Below are 24,007 nucleotides of genomic sequence, written 5' to 3' on the forward strand. Positions count from 1 at the left end.
CCAGTCACTTTATTGTTAGATGGAAGTTGGGAAGGCGGTGCTAAGGGCCTGCTTGGGGTTATTCTGAATTTTGGGAAATATTCTGCTTCCTAAATACAGCACTTGGTGAAGGGTTGACAGTGGGTGAATGCTCCTGTCTTGTCCCCACGGTCTTTTAAATGGCACTCTCAGGGGCAAAGGCTTGTACTGGCACAGCAGCACAGTGCCTGGAGACAGTTTTCCCAGATGTACTTAAGCTCTGTGTGCTTCCTGGGGGAGCAGACATTGTGATCAATGCCCTACCTTGTTCAGGAATCCATTTATTTACTGCAAGTTTATTGTTATTATTTTGCTGGTTTAGATTGTTTTGAAACAGCTATGCTCAAGGATATTGGAGCTTTTCCTTTTTGTATTAATGTCCTCCTTCCAGAAGAAGGCTTGAGAAGAAAGAGAAACTTGGCTTCTTTCACCTTAACATACCTTAAGAAACATCCCTTAACAAAGAGCAGTGGGACATTAACCCTGTCTTTGGTTCCTTTCTGGATTGTTTTTTTTAATTTTATTTTTTTCCTGGAACATGCAGCACACAGAGCAAACTTGGTGGGGACCTAGGGAGGGGACCAGGAGAGGCAGTGGGTGCTGCTTACTGACTGAGCAAGGCTCAGAGCATGCACTGAGTATCTCAGTGTGAAGAGTTAGAATGAGGTCCTGAAGGGGAATCACAAAACCTGACAAATGGTTGTTCTTGTTGAAGCACTGACAACCTCCTCCAGGTGCTGTGCTGACAGGGCTCCAAGGCAAAGCAAACTCCTTAGGTATGGTTGTCTGGGTCTTGCTCATGCACCTTCCTCTCCAGGGCTGGACTCTTTGCTGCTGTAGACACATCACAGCAATTAAAAGAAGTCTTGCTCTGGATCTTTCCACCCCGATTCAGACCACTGAAGCAGTGCAGAGCACTGTATGGACAGTGTTTGGGGCTGCTCCCCAGTCTGGCACTTGTGGCAGGATTTGATGTGGAAGTTCATACTAAAACCCTGCTGTTCAAGAAATCCTTTACCTTTTACCCCCCTCCTCTGGGATTTGCCCAGAAATGGCTGGTGTCTGATAGCCTGATAGCATTTGTGAATGAGTTGGTCGCAGTCCAATCCTTAACAGCCATCTGTATTTCCCTGCACCAGACCACAATCCAGCTCGGTTGGTCTGATTAGCAAAGCCCCAGAGAGGCCCCTGGCTAAATATCACAGTGAGCAAACCTCAGCCTCCAGCTCTGGGCTGGGTCCATCACTCCAAGAGGCAAAGGGATGCTTTTATTTTTATTTAAAGCCACTGATGATGCTGTTTTGTCAGAGTCTCTGTTTCTCATCCAAATTGTTTTGGGCCAGGTTCTGATTCCTTAAAGCCTGGCTTCGCCGTAGCTTAGTTTGCCTGTAGCCATACCAGTGAAAATAATTAAAGAGTAAAGGATTACTTGGTGTGAAGAAAGGTGGAAGAATTGGGCCCTTGATTAAAGCACTAAAAATAGCAAAATAGAGTTTCAAAGAAGATGTAATTACTTCTTTTATCTGCCCAGCTCTTATCATTTGTGACAGTTACTGGATGTTTCTTGGTGTGTTTTCAGACCTGTGACTTGATTGCATATTGCAGAGCCTTTTATGCGGCTCCTGAACATTGCAGCAATCTCTGCTTAAACAAATGTAACAATGGCAGTCAGGTACCCATTGCATTTGCTATTTTTGCCCTGTCAACTCATCCTTTCAAAAGACACAATCTGAAATCAGTTTCTTCCATATTTATTCTCCATCAGTGAACTCCCAGATCAGATCTGCTCAGGTTTAAAGCCAAAACAAGATTTCTGTGCTGAATGCTCAGCCTGGCATCTAAAACTCAAGCTGTGTTCTTCCTGCCGTGCACGTCACCGTGTCAGCAGCCACGGTGCTGGAACCAGCCCTTCACTGGCAATTTTGCTGGAGGTGCAGGCTGTGGAAAAAATAAAAAAAAAATAAAAAAAATTGCTCCCTGGTCTACGGAAATTTAGTTATCAGAAAACTGAATATGTATTCAGCCAAACTTCTTTTGCAGGGGGCGAACTCCGATGTTTTCGGAGATGCTTCAGGATTGTGCAGGTGCCGTAGAGGGGAGCGTGGGACCATGGGCATGGGAAAGGCTTTGAAGGCAGCCGTGGGTGGTGCCACAGCATCCTTTAACTGATGTTGCCCTTCTGTTTAAGAGCAAACAAAGGGATACCTCCTTCGGTGTTTAGTCTGTATTGTTTCCTGGTGCAGCCCATTACAGAGACAAATGGGTGTACAGTAGCCGCCAGTACTGTCCCGTGTGCTGTGGCTCAGAGATAAATGACAGCTTGACAATTTCCTGTGTGTTTTCTCAGCAAGGCTCTTTTTAATTGTTAGAAGGTTTTCTCTTCTTCCATTAGTGTGATGTCATTAGACTGCAGCTCATGGGATTTTACACTAAATTTTTCATGCTGGGAAGCAGAAGTGGTTCTGGTTTTTTTGGTCTGTTTTTTTTGTTGGGTTTTTTTTTTTTTTTTTCCCCGCTTGTCATGGTTTTGATTAGGAATTCAACTGATCTCTGTCCAGAAGAGCCTTTATCGAAATTCAGCTAGGGAATTAATAAGTAAAAAGTACACGAAAACTTTTTGTCAGAGTTAGAACAATAAGCATTCCTAAAGCTTCTTAGTCTTCTGTCTGTCTCTCAGCCCTCTTAGCTTGAACAGGGAGATAAATTAATATTCTATTAAGAAAGTTTTGCTTTCTTCTTGTTGAGTTGATTTTGGCTTGAATGACCTGCTGTGGGCATGGGAAGTTGTCAGGGATCTTGTGAGGAATAAACTGTGCTTTGGATGCTCGGGAATGTTCTCTGTTCATTACAGTACCTTTCTTTCTCTCCAAGTTTCAGTATTTTGGATCTAGTTGGAAGACCTTTGGCAGAGGCAGGATGGCAGTTAGTTAGAAAGTCAGTTCTATTCTCTGAAAATATAAAAAGTCCAAATGTCAGTGTCGTTTCTGTGTGTTCTTACAGCTGAGCCAGTTGAGGAATCTAATTTTTCCCCCTTTTAAGGTTAAATCAAACTATGCTTATTTATTTTGAAGGACAAATGTTCCCCCAGTTCCTTTTTCTCTGGGGCTAGACTTGAAGTGCTCAATCTATGGGAGGCCATCTGCCAGTGCAAGGAACGTGAGCAGAAATCTCTTGTCCTTAATGAATGAGTTTACTTGCCATTAATATTGTTGATTGGTTTCCTGACAAAATATTGCTGTGCTCAACAGAGAGCTCCCTTGTCTTCCATCCAGGAGCTGCTTATCAATGCTGACAAAACAAGCTCCTTCATTGTAGATTTTCAGAGGATTGTGAAATTTCTCAAAGCAAGTGGCGAGAGGTGATTTGTTTTCTCTTTTTTTGTTTCTTCAAGTCTGTGCATGCCAAAGCCTTGACAAGGTGAAGCCCTGTGCAGTCTATTTGTTGGCATATTTCCTTGCCCTTCTGAAAGTCTGTTTTGATTGTGTTGGTTTTCTGCTTTGTACCTTCGAGCAACAACTCAACTTTAACAATACATGTGAGAAACTCCACGGAGTTACTTTTATGTGATGGCTGGCTTGGAAACAACTCCCTTCTGTGACTTACATCCCTGCTTCCAGCTGCCAGCCGAGATATATAGTGCTTACTCCACTGGATAGCAGTTAGACAAATTGTACTTGTGTGGGCAGCACCTGTCAAATCCTAAACCTAAGTACTCAGCTTGGAGCCCTAAAGACTTTATTTCCATGATTTGTTTTTATTCCTCCTTTCTGTAGCGTGTCATCATAACTTCTGGAGGCACTGATTGCTATCAGCTAACCAAATCTGACAGGAAAATGGTGGCCTCAGAGGTGAACCTCTAAAATCTCTGTGGAAGATGGCTGATGGAGCACTTCTGTGACAGTGTCCTCTGCCCAGATTGAAAATGTCAGCGTGGACGTAGCCGCTCTTAGATAAAGAACAGCTTTCTCTGAGAGAAAAGACCTGTGTGGGAGAGCTTTTGGGCAGGCTTGGCTGCAGGAGGGGTCTTGGAGAAAGGTTATGCCATCTTGGTTGGCTGTTTCTGTCAGGGATGAGGTGGGAGTCTGCTGGGAAGGAGGCTTCATTCTGTGTCTGCAGAGGTCCTGATGTCACCTCAGGCTGCAGACTTAGCCCTGTTTCAAGTTGAAAGTCCAGCTGCTGAGGTGCTCCTGTGAAGGTGGTGGGCTTGCTCAGACCTTTCATGGGGCTTTGACTTGATTCTTCTCTTTTTCAGTGCCTCAGTCAAAGTTTCCCGTGCAGGGTTTTTTGGGAGCAGCAGCCAAAGGCCGACAGCCTTGGAAAGTCCATTCAGCTGCCACTCAGTCCTAATTCCAGCCACACTCAGAGCAGAATTGGGCTGGGAGCTGTGGGGTTGACAGGCTCTTTAGTGTGTGTTTCCCAGCCCCTAAACCTGTACCCTAAAGCAGGGAGCGGAGACTGCTGAGCCAAGGACTCGAAGAGGACAAGAGGAGAGCAGAGATTTTCCCAAATCCCTGAAGTTTCCACTCAGGGTTGGTTCTCAACTGTTTGCCCGTCTTTCTCCTTGCTTTTAAGGTTTACAATGTCTGGAAAAGGTGTTGTTTTGCTTTTGGAATGGCAGTTTAACTCTTCTGCAATCCTCAGCTTTTATGTCTCAGTGACAGTAACAAGAATCTGGAAGAAGCTGTGGTTTGATGCCAGGGTGAGAGGTGTTTGTCTTCCCAAGGAATTTCGAAATTGCTGTACTGCATCATCCCTCCTGGTTACAAAAGCTATTAGTGTCCTTCAGGATAACCCTTGTTCCCTTCTCCCTGTCACCCCAATCTGTGTCTTCTCTGGGCTGGACTGTGCCCAGATCAATATCCTCTGAACCCTTTGATTCTCACATGTGCTGCAAAACCTGTAGGCCCTGCAGTGTTTGGCCTCGTGTGATGGCTCACCTGCTTGTGGCTCTTACAGAGCACAATTCCTTCCTGTCCATCTTGGTGTGTCCCCACACTTTGCTGGATACTCGGAGATGAAATCTGGTTTTCACTTCATTAAGTGACTCTGAAACATGGACACAAACCAAAGCCCAGGCAGATGACAGTCTTGATTGTGCTATGTATATTTTTTCCACTTCTTTGAGTAGATGAGTTTGTAGCTTTCATAATGATGTTTGGCTGGTGTCTGAATGGGGCTGAGATGGCAGATTGCCCAAAGCGTTGTGACTGCTCTAGAATGAGCTGGGAGCCTCCACATCCTGGGGAAAGTGAGACTTGGCAGGCGCCACGTCCCATCTCCTAATGTCCTTGGCTTCAGGAATTTCTCATTTCTTTAGCAGAGAAGCCTGCTCAGGCCCAGCATGTTGTGAAACAAATCTGCTGCGGATGAAAATGGCATTCTTGTTTCTTAGCAGATCCCATTTCAATGGCAGCATGAGCCTGGAGATCATCTGCTGTGTGCACTCTTTGTTCTGAGCCTGTACAGACGGGTGATTTGCATGGCCATCATTTCCAAAAGTGTCATCTGCCTCAGACCAGATGCTCACCCTTCCTCCACTGAGACTCTGCACTTTTCTTCTTGGTCCTTACTCTCGAAATAAATCTCCTGTAGACATTATCATCCAGATTGGAACTAGACAGTCTCCCTTTGAATTACACACATCCAGCTAATAGCAGGGTAGATAATCCTGCTGAACCCTCCCCATGGCAACTTCTGCTGTTCTGGCCACCGGTACCTCCCAACAGCATTTTTTCAGGTGTCAGATGGAGCTAAGGGCCACCACAACCTATTGACCCCCGGCTGGAGGAGCACTGAAAGCCTCCATGTGAGGGTTGGTGTCCTGCAGGAATTATCCTTTCCCACTGCATGGGAAAAATCTGCATGGATGCTTGCAAAGGCCAGCTGCAGATTGACATGGGGAGGGCTGGGGACAGCAGCAGCCCCCGTAAAGGGGATGGGTGTGGTGTTATGGGACCATGGAAACACTTGTATGACCACCCTCCATGAGGACGAGACTAGGATATGGTCGATTTTATATCGTTAACGTAAAAAAGAAGTTCCTGGCTATATAATATCTTTTTACCAGTTATCCTGGTACCACAAAAGCATCTCCAGGTTTTGGGTTTTTTTTCCTTATGTTTCTTTTTCTGCGTTTAATTCTGCCTCCGAAGTTCTTAATTCTTCCTGCAAAAAGTGAAACCAGCAATCACATACTGGGAAAAGACTGAAATCTTGAGCTGCTGAAAATGTACAACATGTTGCACAGTAAAAGGAAAAGTTTCTGTCCTTTCTGTTCCACTCACTTTCCTGCCCCTATGTCCACCAAACATTTCTGTAATGTAATGTTAACTTGGACAGAAATTTCTATTCGAAATTCTCTTTCTCTGACTGAATAGAGCATGTAATCCCTACAGTTGGATTACTTTCACTTATGATGCAGTCTTTGAGGATTTATTGTTCTTTAAACATTTCTTGGATGCTACATTTGAATTTGATCCACTTTTTTTTTTTTTTTTTTTTTTTTCAGATAGGATGAATCCTGTGCATTGTTTTTGTGCCTTTCTTTTTGTAACATGAGTCAAATGATGCAACTAATTATAATTATAAGGAAATGAAAGGTTGCCTGGTGTTTATTAGGCCCTGACAGTGTGGTCTGTGCCTTGTGGGACAGGAAATCAGAGCCCTCCTTCAGTGCTCTCATGAGCTGAGCAGGGCAAGGAGTATTACATCCAAGCAAGGTCTGGTGAATCAGACCACCAAAGCTTGGTCTTAAAGCTGTTTGTTACAATTTGTTGGTGAGTTTGTTTGAAAGGTGTCACCAAAGCCACGTCTCTGCAGAGACACAAATGGAAGGAGCGTGGTCAGGCACGTAAGAAATAGCAGGTTTTATGCATGGGTGGAAAGTGAGACTTCCACAAGAGTGAGCTAAAGAGAGAAGCTGGTTGGGAGCCTGGAGGGGAGCCCAGGGAGGAAAGGGGGAGGATGAGTTATTGGGGACATGTGAGTGGGAGGCAGAAGCTTGGATTTAGAGTAGTTGGTGAAATCAAGCCACAGGAGTGATTGAAAAATGGGATTGGGCACAAGTGCATGCAGGAAAAAGCAGAATGGCAGTGGAAGTATATTGGGCAGACAGAAAACAAGTGAAAAGCAAAAAGCACCAAGGCTGGACTGTGGAGGGACGTGGGTTAGATCAGTCCTGGATTCCTGAAAACAAAGCTTGAGGTTGCATTGAGCAAATAAGAAGTGAGCAGAAGCAGATGGCAGAATGGTTTGAAGACAAAGAGGAGAGTTCAGTGCTTAGCAACTTCAGTATTCCTGATAAAACATTAAATAAGTCTTTCAAACTGTTTTGTATTTGTTTTCCCCCCTGCTTATTTTATTTATTTTGGAGTGCAAAGCATGGCTGAGTTTACTCAGGACTTGGACCTGCCCTGGGAGGTGGAGCTGGGCCAGGGTGGTTGGCCCAGTTTAAGGTGCTGGGCAGAATGTGCTGCTCCAAAGCATGGATTTGAGCTCTCCCTTAGATCCCCTTCCCTCAGCCCTCAGGGACCTGCCCTTAGTGCAGGTAATGCAGAGTAAATAAAACAGCAGTAGAGGTAGATGGAGAGCCAGTGCAAAGCCTGCAGCCTGCTTTGCAGGCACTTGGATGCAACTCCTGCATGGAGCTGGCAGCTGGGGCTGCACTTGACAGAGCAGAGGCTGCCAAGATGATAGTTTCTTCTTTCCCAGCTTTATTTTTCTCCGGGGCTGATTTACATAATGTAATGCAGTAACGGGGTGCTGACATGTGGCGTGGTTGAGTTCAGCTCTGGGATGGCTTATTAGCATTAATGCCCATCAGCTGGTGCTGGCAGCTGCCTTTTTTATTTGAAAGGGGAATCTCCCATCTCTCCTTGCTGTAGCTGCCAGCTAACCAACAGGAGATGGGGCATCAGATCCCTGTCTCTTCTCATAGTGTCTCTGGATTAAGACTTGGAGATGATAACTCTCAGGAGACACAGACACTGCAACCCAGCTGGATAATTTCCCTGATCTGCTTGTTGATGTGTTTTTCAAATGGCTGCAGTGTCAGTGAAGTGAGCTGATGCATGTGCCAAATTCCTATTGAACTTGTCCTGCTCGTTGCTGCCCAGCACCGATTCCCACCCCACGTCCTGTGTGCAATGAGTCCCTTTGCTGACACAGTTCCCTGCAGTGCTTACACACTGCTGCTGGCTGAGATGGTTTCATGGGTTTCCCAAACCCCTCGCAGCTGAAGAAGTTGGTGGCCTGGCCCTTCTGGCCCCTGCAGGGAGGTCGAGCTCATGGTGGCATTCCCTGGATCATTCCCTGGACGAACAGTGGTGAGTGGCACATTCAGCTGTAGCTGTGGAATCGGGGAGTGGTGCTGACTGCCAGGTTGAGAGAGGACCTTTTCGAACAACTGGAGTGTGGAGCTTATGTTTGCAGAGCTGGGAGTGCCAGGTGAACTATGAGTTAATGTGTAAAAAGCCCTGGGAAAGTTCACAGTTGTGTACGTTCTTATGAAGTCGATACCCAAGTTATGTTGGGTCTATCGAGCCGGATACATTTTGTGATCCTTTGGTTGCCCTTTAAGCTTTCCCTCCCCTCTAGCGTGACTTTCTGTTTTTTCTCTACTCCCTCATCCTCCAGCACAGTAACCACACCTTGGTGTACTTCTTTGCTGACTGCAAGCTAAATAGGGGCAAGTTTTACAGATGCTGAGATTAAATTGGGTCTTCTGGCGAGTTTCAAGAGGGACCAGGCCCCTTGAGCAGACTGGATAGGGTCCAGGATTGCATATGGGCAGCAGGTTCTGAGGGTTGATGCCAGGGGTGGGCAGTTCTTCCACGTGTCAGCTGCCTGCACGTGGCTGTAAAACAATCCACCACAGAATGGGAAAAGGTTGCAAACATATGGAATCATTTATTTGGCTACCTTTGAGCTGGAAAAGAAAATAAAGCTGTGTAATTTACCCAAAGTATGTGTAGGATACCGTGTAAATATTTTTTTTTTTTAGATCTCTTTTAGTGTTTAGTGCTGAGGAAGGATGTGTTTGCTAGGGGCCCTTTCAGAGCAGGCAGGAGGCACTGCCAGGTGAAGCTCCAGCTGGTTTCTGTACACCCAAGGTGACTGGGATGAGGTAAATGATCTGCTGCTTGGGACTCAGACATTGTGGGTTGTTTGGCTTTGCTCTGAGGAGGAAGGACAGCAAAAAAATTAGAAGATGCAGTAGGTTGTTATAGGCAGTTTCACTTTGATCATTTGCTAGCCAAATACTGCCTTGAATCCTGGCTGCATCAGGTTGGGATTGTCCATGGTAAGTCTGCTTGGCTTTATTGCCTTTATCGCGGCAGTCTGTGTCTCTGAAGGTGGCCCTCCTTTCTCTTGGGCTGAGCTGCCCAGAGTCAGGACCAGCGGTGAGGGCTTTCCCTTTCAGTGCTGGAGCTGGAAGAGGAAACATCCTTTGAGAAGGTCAAAAGAAAGGCTAGAGAGGAAAGGGGGAAAGCAGACATCATTTAGTGCCTCTTTGATCCTGGCTTTTCTTTCATGATTGTCTGGGGTGGAGGAGGGAACAGATCCAGGCAATCCTTCTCAGTCCTTGACCCGTGCTTGCTAACTTGCAATTGCTTTTTACAGTTGCCACTTTAAAATGAGTATTTGCATAAACAGGCACGAGCTGGACCTAAACAACCACAAAAGAAAATCTGGTTGGAAGCTGTTTCTAGTAGCAGCGTCTGCAAACAAAACAAGATGTGCAGCACAAAACCTATTAACTCGATTTGCTATATTTATGCTTTGTGTGCTCAGGAACAGCATGTTGCTATGGGCCATCGTGTAATCCAAATTGCCTTGCAGGGGCTCAGAGGTTTAAACCATTCCAGAAGTTTCACAGCACTTTTTTCCCTCCAGAGGCCACCTGGCAGCATTGCAGATTTCCACATGTGATTTTCATCTAAGGTCTTCCCCAGCTATATATAAATCATGGCAGTGAAATCATCTGAGGATGCTAGGAACTTTGAAAAAAGCCCTTTGGGGCTGGGATGTAAACAGGCCTTTCCTGATGGGATTTCATTTATGTTTCATTGAGGCTAAATTCTTCCCATGGCTACACTAGGCTGTTCTTAAAATAAATGGCTTAAAGCTAGTTTTGGGACTGGGTTTTTTTGTATAAATGTTCTTTCATGTTAGAGCTACACTGGGTCAGCTCTGCCTGAAAGGTTGAGGCTCCATTTCAGGTATTACTCAGAAAGTATCTATTAGTGTTTTGTCCATGACATGAGTGCCTGGGAAGTCTTCATGTGGTTGCTCTGAGAAGGGGGAAATTGTGACTTGTCTGGCTAAAGACACAAAATGGGGATTTTTTTTTTTGTAACCAGACTTCGGAGTCACCCACCACACTGGTAAAAGTGTCCAGCAGTGGGGTGACTGGTGCAACAGCTTTTGAGTGTGTTTAGATTAGCAAGAAAAATAATGGATGTGTGGTGTTGCTTTTATTTTTTTTTTTTTTTAGCTGGAGGTTGTAGTCAGCAATTTCTGCTGCCATGGCAAACCATGTGTTACTACCCCAGCTGACAGAATAGGTGCACATGCAATTATTCCTGAGGTAAAACATGAGAGAACTGTTTTATTAGCATTGGCTCAGTTGTTGTAGACCAGGAACTCACACGCATTCAGCAGAACTTGGCATCACTGAATGGCTTTTGGCCCAAACCTTGTCGTCCATTAGCTCAGGGCCCTGGAGAAATCTTTCAGTAATCACCTATTCCTAATACCCACTACCAAAGACTGCTTGCTGATCAAAGGTCTGGGGCGTTTTGTTTTTCTTCCAAATACTAAAAACTAGCTTTATTTTTGGTGCCTGATATCAATGGTGGGTAGGAGGGATTAATTCCTTCCGAAATAAGTGGGCATTTAAAAAAAAAAAAAAACAGCAGGTGGATGATGTAATACTGCTACAGCTTTCCTTTAATGCAGGAGAGTAGAATGTAATTGCATCAAGTAGTGGTTTTGAAATATCAGACGCCCATTAGTGCATAATTAGGGAGTTAATGATGTGTTGCCAAACATGTGGTGACCTCTTTTTCTCCACCAGACTTGGAGACACTGTTGCTTATTGCATTAGTTTCTTGGAAAATGTGCTCCGCTGGCTGTATCCACTGGGGCTGCCTCCGAGAGTGACTGGAAGTGAACTAAAGGTCTTTGTAGTGCTGAACATGCCTGAAAATGGCATCCTGAGTACATCTGGGCCCAGCAAGTCTGGGCTACCTTGAAACACAAAGAGTAGAAAAGCAAATGGTCAAAATGGAAGAGCAAAAGGGAAATTTGGAGCACTCCATGGAAAGGAATGAGTGAAATTCTTACAAAACTGTCTCCAGTAAGATGGAGTAAGAGATGTAAGGACCTGACACCCAGCCCTTCTAATGCTTTTCTGTGGTTCATGCAGAGTATATATTGTCTGAGGGAATACTTACAGATTTCTCTTGATCTTTTATTCACCCAAGACTCACCCGCTTAGGAAAGCCAGATTATTCACCAAAGTGAGTCTCTTGCAATAAGCTTGAATCCAAATGTGGACATTTTAATTGAAAATGGTTGTTGATAAGAAAGGAATGGTCCTTTGTTCCTTTCTGACATAGTGTATTATGTTAGGTCAAGTCCCTTTTTGGTTTGTATTAATGAGGTGTCTGCACTGATGATTAAAAAAATAATTAAAAGATTGTTCCCTTTAGCTACAAAATCTCTATCTGTTTGGACAGCAAGTGTTGTCCAGGGTGAGCAATTGCACCTTCCATCAGAACCAATTTTGGTGTTTGCTTATGGGCTGACAAATAGCTGTGTGCACATTGTGATATTATTCCAGGAGTGATACTGGCATTGGAAATGCTTCATACTAAATGGAAGATGCAGTACAGTTCTCAGTGGGTAAAGTAAAACATCTACAAATTTCCTTATGGTTTGGCAGCTACAGTTTAGGGTTTTTTGGGGAAGCCAGGTGAACTTTTGAATGACAGGATTTTTGTCTCAAATCAAGCTTGAATTACCTTGACCTGTAAGTATGTGGCATATCTTTGTACTGCTGAGTTTCCCTTTCTTTGTCATGTTCAAGTATTCTGCTTGTAACGTCTCCCTTTTTTTCGATGACCAACTCTCATTGTCCTGTTTTTTTCCATGCCAGCTTTCACACAGATCTGCCTTCATCTCATGGAAGATTTAGTGATCTATGTCTCCCTTGTCCTGTTCTTTTTGGATATAGTACATTTCCCCCATGAAAAATTATGCTTGCTCCCTAATAAAGATGAGTTGTGTTATGTCCTGCTCTGGATGGTCTTACGGTGTTATTTTTTAAAAAGTTGCATTTGCTAGAGATGAGTTAAGATTTACAGCTATACAGGAAATATGTCTTGCTTTGCTCAGTCTGAAAGGTCCTGAGTTGTAGCATGCTGCAAAGGCTACTGCTCATGTTAAATACCTCCTGGGCCAAATTCCTGGCTTGCATAATTCTGCAAACTCTGTATCTTGATGCCTGCTTGGACAATGTTCTTAGTTGCTTCAGCTTATTCCTTGCACTATCAAACTGTAAGTCAAGTTTTAGAGTGACTCAGAATTCTTCACTTTGCTGAGGAGGTCGGGATTATAGCTGATTTCACCACCTCTGAAATTCACTCTTGGTGCTCGGCACAATGTAATAATAGAAAAATGCAAGATAAAGCTTTGCCAGTTCTCCTTCACTTGAGGTTTGAGCGCTGGGGAAGATCTATAAAAAATTAGAGGTTGTAAAACAAAATGGTGCCCCATTCCAGAGGAGCACAGAAGTACTTGGGAATTAGAAAGTGTTATCTTCTTTGCAATGGCAACAACAAATGTTTGATAAACATAAGGAGAAAGAGAAGAAAATCTTCTTGTCCCTAGTTTAAGAAAATCTTGCTGGATGTTTATCTGCTGTAGGATTTATTCTAGAAAATCGTGATTGGTTTGTGTTGAGCCATGCAAGGGGAAGTGTAAGTCCCACAATTTGGCTTTGCCTGGGGATCAGATGTGCCCTGCATGGGAATGAAACACCTTGACTTAACCACATTCAGAGTTGAAGTTAGTCCTTCTAAAGTGGAGTGTTGGAGTAGAACCTCCAGATGTTTTTCTATCTGAGTTTTTCTGTGATTCCTGTACTGGTTTGAGGATAAAATATATTTTCTCCAATAATGCTGGCCTGTGTGAGTTCTGTTTGGTTCTGAAGAAATGTCTTTGCTGGGAGAGTGGATTTTCATATGTTCTCCTTTTGTTTTGATATTTATTTGAGGTGGTAGAGAGGGCAGACAGAATGTCAGGAATTGATGAATTTAAAGAAAGCTAAAAGAATAGTCCTTTAAAGTAGGCAGAAAGTAGTGTCACCATTTGACAATTTAGGACGCTAAAAATCCTTCCCATTTTGAGCTGGGTGAAGCTGTGAAATCATAAACAATCAGGTTTGTTTTGGTTGAGCTGGGCAAGGGAGGATTTTCTGTATCTTTGAGAACAAGTCAACGAAAACATGCCTTTTTTTTTTTTTTTTTTTTTATTTCTAACCCTATCTCCCTTTCCCCACTTTAACTGTAAACCAGTCAAATAGAAAAATGCAGATAAGGTAGGCATGAACAACAGGTATCAGACTTGGGAAGACTGCCTTAACTTTGAAATTCAAATTGTGTTAAAATTAATCCTTTCCAGCAAAACACTCATTTGAATTAATTGGTGTGTTACTTTATTTTATTTTCCCACATAATACAATTTATTTTAAGCCTCCTATTTGTTTAAAGACCTTATCTTTGATGGATGGCTAGGATATTCCATAAGTCAGCAGGGGTTTTTTTCTGAGATGAAAGTGTAGTAAAGGAAATCAAGGAATCATACCATCATACCTTTGCCTGCTCTTTAAAAAACTATTTTTAATCTTGACATCCTAAATAACTGTTTAAATCATCTATAAGAAGAAATATATCAATACCATGATCTTATATTAAAAAAACCCACCAGATGTGACTGGCAGAGTATGTGTATTTATAGCTTCGCTATTGCTGCTGTAATCTACATTCATTTCTCTGTGACTCCAGAGTTGTACAAGCAAGACTGCATCTCTTAAAAGCATTTGAATGATTACTTGTTCATGTCAGTGTGTGTAGTGATGCAAAGGAAAATTCTTTTCCTTTCCTCCATTAATATACCCTGTAAATAAATGCTTTGTTCTTCATCGTGCATATTAATTCTGTAGAAAATCTGCGATCTCTTATGGCCTTGGGTGAACTGTCTTTTTTTTTATTGTTATTTTTCCTAGATGCCTTTTTAGAAATGGGAAAAAAGCACTTTAAGCTTCTCTGTAGCAAAAGATGCTGCCAAGTGTTACGAGCAGTTCAATTAGAATATGCTTATTTTAGAAGGCTGCTTAAAAGAAGCTTAACAGTAGGAAAAATTGGTGCAAACTCTGCTTTTTAGAAGTGGTGCACCTGGGTTCTGATACATTATGCTCTTGTGAAGAGGACAGGACTGGGTCTTTTTGGAGCACCCATTTAGCTGTCGGCAAGTGATTAAGTGGCACTTGAATAGGTTCTGCAATATGTGGAAAAGTCTGATCTTTGGCTTCTTAAGCTAGAAACTGCAAAGTAATAATGAAGGAAAGTAAAAATATGTGGAATGCAGTTAATAATATTTTGGGTTTGCAATTTTCCCCACTCGTTTTATTTTAGACTGGAAACAAACTGCGTCCGTAGTGAATCGCAATGATCAGCTACCTAGAGATATTCCCATTAAAGGTTTCTACTGCAGTATCTTTTTAGAAACTCTTTTTTAGTTTTCTTTAGAATGAAAATGTGCTGACAGTCATGGAGTTTAAAAAAAAAATCCTTTCCCCACTATATTTTTCCCAGAGGATTATTTTTATTACTGATGTGCATGAATTACAGTAGGATGCAGTAGCTAGATCAGGCATTAATACAACCCTTCAGTGTAACATTTCAGCTCTAAGATTAATCTAAATCTACCCAGGCATCTAAAAGCAAATGAGAGGAAGTAGGAAATGAAGGCAGGGAAAAAAAGAAAAGGAAGAGGAGATCTATCTTGGGACCATGATTTATATAGTTTTCCGGGATTATACTGCAATCCGTGAGCACTGAAATAGTCTCTAGATTCTGTAGAAATACAACCCAAAAGTTTAAGTGCCAAAAAAAGAGCCTTTTCAGCCAGCCCAGTCGGGCCTGTATTCCACAAAAGCAGGACAGTAACTTGTTTGTTCTCCATCCCTTTTTCCATAGCACATAGATGAGGTGCTAGGCAAGGCTGGGTATTGCAATTTTTCTTGGGGCAGGAATATTTGGGGGCTTCTTGTTGAAATCTACAGATGATGGGGAAGGACAAGATGTCAAGGTCACTAAAACTTGACTTTTCTTCTTGTCTCAGTTTTCCCCTTCTCCTTCATCCCTGTGCCTTTTAAAACATGTGGAAAACTGGGAGTAATTTTGGGGGCTTTTGGTGGTTTAGAGAACTATTATAGTCTGGGCCCTGGGAACCCTGGGGCAGACTCCTGCTGCCCTGAGCTCGTTCTTCTGGTGTGCTGAGATGGCAGGGGATGCTGTCACTGCCTGTTCCCACACAAATGTGCAGTGCTCAGTGTGACAGTGTCCCACCTGCACTGGGGGCCTCCAGACAAAAATTAATAAAGAATGAAGGTGATAGCAATTTTTTTGGACAGTCACAGCCGATCAAACAAACTCCTACCATGCTTAAAAATTAACAACCACAACAAAAAAATCCATTCGAAAGGCAAAATTGGGTACACTGCACCTGCCCTGATTTTTTTTTTTTTCATTTTCTAAAGTAGCACATCTCCTTGCTGACGCCTGACTGCAGTGACTCATCACAGGAGGCTAAATCAGCCATGTAGAGTAATGCAGCGTGACTGATTTAGCCAGCTCTGATGCAGCATGATGAGAGTAACTTTAACCAGGAATTTCAGCTCTTTTCGCCTCCTCTCACAGCCAAAGAACAAAGGGAAAGTTAAGCATCTTTCCAGCAGTCAAGTATTTTGCTTCAGAGCAAAGCTTTTTGTTTGTTTTCTGTCCACTAAGAGTCTTGTGTGTAAGAGTGAAACATTAAGACCTTGAACCAGAACTGTGGAGGGATGTGCAGGCAGAGCTTGTTAAAAAACATCTGAGTTTAACAAGTCTTTAGTGCCTTCTTCACCTAGGACACTTATCCAAATGTGTGAGGAGGATTTTCGAGGGCAATTGCTTAAAACATTGCCTTGTGTGGTGTAATGCACATAGAATATAGCCAGATTTTATAACCTCACTCAGAAGGAGCTGATAAAAGGCAAAGTGTGCCTGACCTTATGAGACCTGACTGAATTCCATCTGCCCATCCAGTTATCCAGCATGAGCTGAGCCCTGTTGCTGCCTCTGGCCACTTCTTGTGCCCTTGTGGCCAGAAGCAGCAACATCCTCCTGCCCAAACACCTCTGGCTGAGATTGGAGCACAGAGAATTTGTTCCGCAAGGTGAACCACACTGAACCACGGGAACTGTCCCAGGGGAGAGGCCTCTCAGAACTGAGAAATTTGATTGTGGGTCTGAGCTTTTTTGCCTTTATTCTTGAGGCAAAGGAAGTTGAAATTCAGGTACCTACATGAATTTTCTACGATATTGCTAGACCTATCCTAAGCTAAGATTGATGTGCGAAGGCAAACACAAATTCTTACACAAATTCTACATATATTATTCCACCTAGGAATGCTTAGCAAGGTTACATTGTTTTCATTATGTCTAGAGTTTATCTACCTTTGCAAAAGGCAAAGCTGCTGAATTTTAAACTAGGTTTTAAGTCCTTTTCATACTAACTGATTCAGTCTCTTATTTGCTAAGACACTTAAAAAATCTACTTATTTTAAACTAAACTTGCATTTCTACCTCATTTCTGTGTGGATTTCTGTATTTCAGTTTCTCTGAAGGTTCTAATTCAGTCATCACATCTTTGGGCACTCCTAGACTGTGTGGATTTGGCCTGGGGGTCTTGTACTGAATTCCCAGCCACTGAAATTCAGACCACACCACAGTGCAGAATGTCAGCCAAATGGTGCATTTTGAGATGAAATGGAGGAGGAGAAGGCTTAGAGGGGGAATGAGGGCTTGTGTTCTCATTTTTGGAAAAATCAAGTGGATTCAAGTTCTGCTGAACAGGAGTGGCCATATTTTGCAAAGGGGAAATAATCCTGTTCAAGAATATAATTGGCCTGTTCAAAATAACCAGCATCACTTGAAAGTGGATCCTAAAATGGAAGAACAGAAAATAGAAAGGTAGGAAGAAGGAGCTTTTCTAAACACTTGTTTCTCCAGATGTTTGGCTGAATCACGTCAGTGAAGCAAGTGTGAGTGGCTTTTACTGTTCTTTCCAAATTTAGATATTAGGGTAATGATGAGGAAGTCTGCTTACACAGTCTTTTCTCCCTTGAATATGGTCCCTTGCATCCCTTCCTACTGATTATCAGGGATTTAGGAGCCTTGCAACAAAGACTTTTTGTGCAGGTGATCTTTCAGTCAGCCTGAAGTGCTGGCCTGTGTATACATACATACACACACACATATATATATATATATATATATGCACAGGTATAAAAAGATCTAATATTTTCCTTTTAAGACAAAAGCTGCGCCGAAGAAAATGGGTTTAACTTCACAATTGCCTTAAATCCTACCTGGGATCAGCTTCTGAGCCCAGAAAAATCAATTGTCAACCCTTAGTCCAGCGGAACGTCTTGAGAAATGACATCTGATTTTACAGTTTTTTACTATTTCCAAGAGTTTTGATATGAAAGAAAATATTTCAACCTTTGAATTGGGTAAATAACTTCCTCCAACTGCATGTGAAAAGGAAAAATTCATTGTAGTATATTTATACAGTTACTTTTTTCTCCCTTGTTGCTGTTCTCTGCGGTGTAGATGAGTGGTATCACCTGTTTCTGCACAACAAATGATGGTTCAAATCCTTCTCTTGTGCTGGTTTCCATGTGTTGGTTTTGAAAACTTACTGTTTGCACCTTTTCTCAGTGTTTGTTTCACAATAGCACCTCAAGAGTTTTAGGTATTAATGAAATAATTGTTGGGAACTACACATTGCTCTGCAGCCTGAAGAATGTCAGTGCAGAAGCAGAAACTCTTCAGCTGAACTGCATCCTGTCAGCCACAGTGGTTGTCTGCATAGCTCTTTGCAGAGTCTTCTGTAGAGGCCAAAATGTAGGAGTCATTTTTGTGATAATTTTGTACAAGATGTATGATGTTAGTTCCTCAAGTGACCTAGAAGAAAAAGTAAGACAACATCAGAAATTCTGATTTTTTGCTCTTATATGACCAAAGTAAGTGGGAAGCAGAATTGTGTAGTGAGCAGTGAGGAACACAGGCATATTATCCTTTCACTTGGAGTCAGTCTTTGTTAGGCTCACTGACTAACCACCACAGAAATCTGCACTGAATCCAGAAGAAATGCCTGAAACTGCCTCTTTGTGCTGAAGGGCAGAGTCCAATTACCGTGTTTAACAGCAAGGTATGAACTGAAGGCAGGAAAAGAGGATGCCATAACCAGTGCAGTGGCAGGGAGGGCAGGAGAGGTGAGGGATTCGTGTGTGGGTTGGGGCTCTGCTCATGGGAGAGGAGGATTTGTGGACACAGGATGGGAAAAATGTTGCATATAGCAGAGCAGATGTTCAGGAACTACATAAGGAGAAACTGAAAGACTTCAGCAATTTGTTTATTAAACATAATATTTGAATTAGCTGCACTGATTTTTTTTTCCATTCAATTAATATTTTCTATATTTTCTTCAGTTTGTATTTTTGTGCACGCTTACAATGTTACTCCCCTGTACAGCTTCTTTAAAATCTGGTTTATCTCAGGTCTTAAGTGTTTTACTCCTGCTTTGTTTTAAAGTTCAAAGAGCACTTTCTTAAGCAATCCACTTTTCTTCATCATCACCAACAAAAATGTGAAATATTTTTACATATTTGTATTGTGTTTCTCCCCATACCTGCTGGCTACTTTACAAGCGTACTTAGTTAATGAGAATTAAGTGAAATATTAAACACAGATTTAAGAATTGGTAACTCTGTGTGAGTTTAGTGATGGTTCTGTGCTGGTTTTTTTCTGGTATTAAGCTGAATTGTTTTGCCTCAGTCGAAGACTGCAGCCCACAAACACTGAGTTCATGTTTGCAGTCCTTCCACTACTGAGAAGTTAATAGTGAGTGGTGCTCTTCATTGTCTTCCTCCTCAGTGGAAATCCTGTTATTTATGCTTCTTCCCGGGGGCCTGGGGTTAGATCTGGGGTTTAATTCAGTTGGGAGGTGATAGATGATCCATTGTTGTCTTCAGCAAGAACAAATTTAAGCCTGAACTCTTGTCAGGTCCACTTTTTCCAGCCTCCTCCAACACAATGTCTTTCCAGCCCGAGGCCATCTCCCTCCCCGCTGCTGCTCCTGTAGGAGGTATGAATTTTACTTTGAAGCCCATGATGACTTTCTTTAATAGCTGAAGGTGTTTATAAAGCTATTTTGAGTGAGGGGTGATGTGTCTGTGCAGCATTGCACGGAATATCATGGGTTGGAGGTGTTGCTCTGGGGATCACATCCCCTGTGCCCCAGCCAAGGCTGGCTTTGGCTTCCAGCTCCACAGCTCATGAACTCTGTGTCCTTGGATAAGCTGTTGAACACTCTGTGTCCTCCTGTGTGTATGAGAATGCTTATCTCACAGGTAGGGATTAATCAATGTTTGAAAAGTAATTTGAGATCCTTGATGAAAAGCGCTGTGCAAGAAGAAAACATGTGACCACGCAGGAGCATCTTGGAGATTGTGATCACCCCATTTCCTCTCCTGAGCTTTAGGGAAAAAGTGGTTTTTAAAGGGTTTTTAAAGCCGGGGGAAGCATGCTTTTGTGTGTGTGTTTCTTTACAGCACAAAGCACCAGCTGCCCCTAAACCCTGGGTGTGTTTTTGTTGCGTGTATCATTCTGTGGTTTCGGTTATCTGTGCAGGAAAATGACTGCTCTGGCTCCCCAGACCTCTTTGAGCCATCATGACCCAAGGTAGTTCACACCACCATCCTTAATCAATAAGCCCTGAAAGCAAACTAATCTTCATTTACTTTTGGAGGCCACTGCAGGAAAGGAAGAATTGTCAGATAAAGCTGGGGATCAGCATTCCTACCTGATCCAAGGCCAAGGGTCAGATATTAGTACACAGGGAGAATGTAAATACAGTGTGGTCCAACAGATGCTAAAATGAGTATGGTGGAAAATTATACCTCCAGGGGACATCACTTTAATGCATGAAATCACTGATAAGAAGCTTCTTTATTACCAAAAGAATGAATTAAAAAACCATATATAATTTGTCTTCATGCTGAAGGGAGTGAGGGAAGAGAGTGGACCATTAGGCGGAGATAATTGGAATATTGTATTGATATTGGGCTATTTACTGAAGGATGGAAGGCAGGGTGTCCCAGGTAAAATACAAATCTGATGGAGCGTTAGCATGGCTTTCTTCCCGTTAAGGAAAGCTTTCTCTGTACAAACTTGAGTCCTAGTATGGAGTTGTTAGCAGTTAAATGTGGAATTACAGAGATTCTGCATCATGGATTACTACACTGTGTGTGGTAATTGAGCAAAACTCTGCAGCTGCCTCCCCAGCTTCATTGCAGAATATGTCTCCTAGCTTTGGAAATGTGATTTTTGAAGTATACACATCATCTCCACAGGAAAAAGTGGCCTGGCATGCTAGAGGATCTGCCTTTGAAAACTAAACCTTGTACATGTTCACAATAAAGAGAGGGTTGATGGTGTTGGCAGAATTTTATCTGGTGGTAATCAGTCTTAACCCCGCTGTGTGTGATGACACCTCTTACACCTCAACTTTTCTTAATTTCATTGTTCTTCTCATTTCTTTGAAATTGTGAAGCATTTGTTTGAGGAAAGAATATTGCAGCTGTGTCTGTTCCCACATGCCTGGGCTCTGGGATAATAAAAATAGGATTTCCTATTAAAAGAAAAACCCCATTTAGTAGTTTCTTCCCTATTTTTATTATTTTTGGTTTTAAATCTATGAAGGTGATGGTGGATATGCATTATCTTTAGTGTTGGCAGAGAGAGGATGCTGCTCATTTGGCCAGAAATCACATGAATGTTGGAATGGACATTTGCTACATACGTTTGTAAAAGCAGAATCAGAATTTCTTTGCTGTACTCAGCATGTGTGTTCTGTCTGTTTATGTTGAAGAAAATGCCAAAACTTTCAATTACTGTTCTTGAATGTTATTTTTTTGGCAATCTTCAAAGGCAAAACCTTCTGATTTTGTCTGAAACAGCTGTGTATCGCCTTGCACTGTACATATTGTTTCTGAAAATTGAGAATGGCCTCCTCATTAATTATGAGAAAACTCGGCATAGGGAAAATTGATGATTCAGTAGCAATTTAATTTTGTCCATGTATAATTTTGAATGTGCTGCCTGCAAATGTCCCATTTTGCCCACCATCTTCTTGACTGGAACATCCCTTCATTAGGAATCCCTGCCAGGAAAAATCATTATATGGAGAGCCTTCATGTAGCTTTTCACTGGGTGAATAATTGAGTTCCTAGAGGACCTATCTGATTTGAGGGCCAGAACTTTCTTGTAATACAGACTATACAAAAGTAGTATAAATCACAGTGAGAGATTAAATGATGCATTTAAATGTACTCTAAGAAAGAAAGAAGCTGCAGTGTAGTCAAGTCTTTTGATTGTTCACGAGCCAATTACCCATGTTATTTAGGAATCATCTTGATATTAATCTTCTGAAAACCCTTTTGCACATTGATGATCTCATCCTACTTCTTAAATTCACCTTTCAAAAATATACATCTTAAAAACAGTGACTGATTTATCGAATTTAAATGTGCTTCACCTTATCAATTTCTTTTGCTGAGCCAACTTTGTTATTTCCTCTTCTCATCCCAGCACTGTGGATAATTGACAATTGATGATAAGCTTTACAGAGGAGATTAGGATAACATTATGTTTCATTAGTTTGGAGTAATACAGAAGTGCCTAACCATGGATAAAAGACAATGGCACAGCTCTTGGCCTGCAGAATGTGCACTGTGTGAGGTGAACAAAAGGTTACACTTAAAAGCAGAGTTATAGCTATATTTATGTAGGATTACAGAAATATAAATTACTTGCAACTTTTTCTCCATCAGTTTTCCTAACCTGATCAAACTTGTCTTTTGCTGATGTACAGAAACTGATCCTCGTACATTCCTTATTTTTCTTTCCTGTTCCTTCCCTTCCTATCTCTTCTGCCATGAACATGTTATTCTGACAGCAGATTGGAGGATCTTGGTGTTTATGTCCACTTATTTCAGGAAAAATTGTCTTGAAAACCAGAAAAGGCTTTTTAAGAATCAGTGAGATGAAGAGTTGAGCAGCAAAAAATCTTCCTCAGACAGAGATTTGTTAGTAATTCTTAGAAGTTTTTGTTTCTGGAAGTTTACTGTCTCTATAGTTCTACCTGAATTGATCAGATTTTAGGTTTAGATTATTAAGGGCCAGTTTTAATCTTTGCATCCTGAAGTCTCTTAAAGGCCATTAATAAAGGCCATTCTGTTTCATTAAAAGGAGAAAACAGTTTAGATGTTCGTGTTTAACTCTTAATTTTCTGGAGACTGATGATCAGTACCTGAAGCCTTGACTGCTGTTATAAATTCTGTGAATATTTGCTGTGGCTTTTTTAATGTTGCTCTAACAGTTCACAATTATTAATTCTGTATGTAATTATGTATTATGTAATTATGTATTCTTTCATTCTGAGCCATTCAAGCAATTCATCCTTAAAAACAAACAAACAAACCACATAAAAAACCCACCCAAACCCCTAAAAACAAACCCCAACAACCGAAAAGAAATATGAAACATAAGAGAGAAAATAAACAAAGGCTTTTTGAGTACAGCAGTTGAGGCAGTGAAAGAATGAAAACATGTCATGAACAGGCAGATGTATCTAAATGCCCTCTAGTCATTGTCATGGGAACTTCAGCGGGTTTTGGCCTTAAAAGCTAAAGATGGTTTGCATTTATCTCATTTCTCTGGATGCAAATTGGGTTTCTGACAGTTTGAAATCTCTGCAAAAAGCCTTGAAGGGCAAAAGTGGCATTATCACAGTAAAAGTTGATGTGAGAACCCTTTGAATTTCTGCTGGTGCAGATTCTGAAATGGGTGTGAGTTCTAGAGTCAAGAGCCCTTTGCCTACAGGTTTTGGGCTGGGGCTATTCATCTGGATATTTGTAATTACTGTTTTATTTTTGAGCTGGTATCACGGCTACAACAATGGGTGGTTGATCTCTTGGAGCCAATTGCTTTGGAGCTCCTGCATAACTGGAAGAATTTCTCCCTCCTGAATCTGTCCTGAAAATAAGGGCTTTTTTTTTTTTTTTTTCCTGTGACCAGCCTCAAAAAGTTGATTATCCAGGTTCTGCCACTGTGGAATCAACCTTGGGAAGAGCTTATGAAGTTATAATTAGGTTTCTGTCTGCTAAGCTTCAAAATGTACAACTTCCATGAATATATTTGCAGTACTTTTTTGCCTGGTTTCAGACTCCTGCCAAGTTCTTGCCTTGAATTTAAGACATCTGTCGGTAGAAAGAGACAGAAGAGCAGTTTAGCTTAGATGGACAGAAACATATTATGGGGGACATATTTCTGCTGCCAAAAGCTCAGCCACCAGTCATCTGTAAACAGATTCCCCTTGGTCACCGCTGGACAAGGGCAACACACCCTTACTAATGGAAATGGGCAGGGAGGGGTTTTTTTTGTTCTTAGTCTTATTCCTACTGGTTTTTCCTTGTAATTTTAGTTTCTTAGAAAGACAAAATGGCCCAAGGGAACATTCATGGGAGTTCAGTGCATTGATGCACTGGATTTTCACCCTTTGAGACCTGTCTTCAAATGCTGGTGTGACTTTGGGAT

Source organism: Sylvia atricapilla, chromosome 9 (assembly GCF_009819655.1).
Source record: "Sylvia atricapilla isolate bSylAtr1 chromosome 9, bSylAtr1.pri, whole genome shotgun sequence".
Lineage (NCBI taxonomy): Eukaryota > Metazoa > Chordata > Aves > Passeriformes > Sylviidae > Sylvia > Sylvia atricapilla.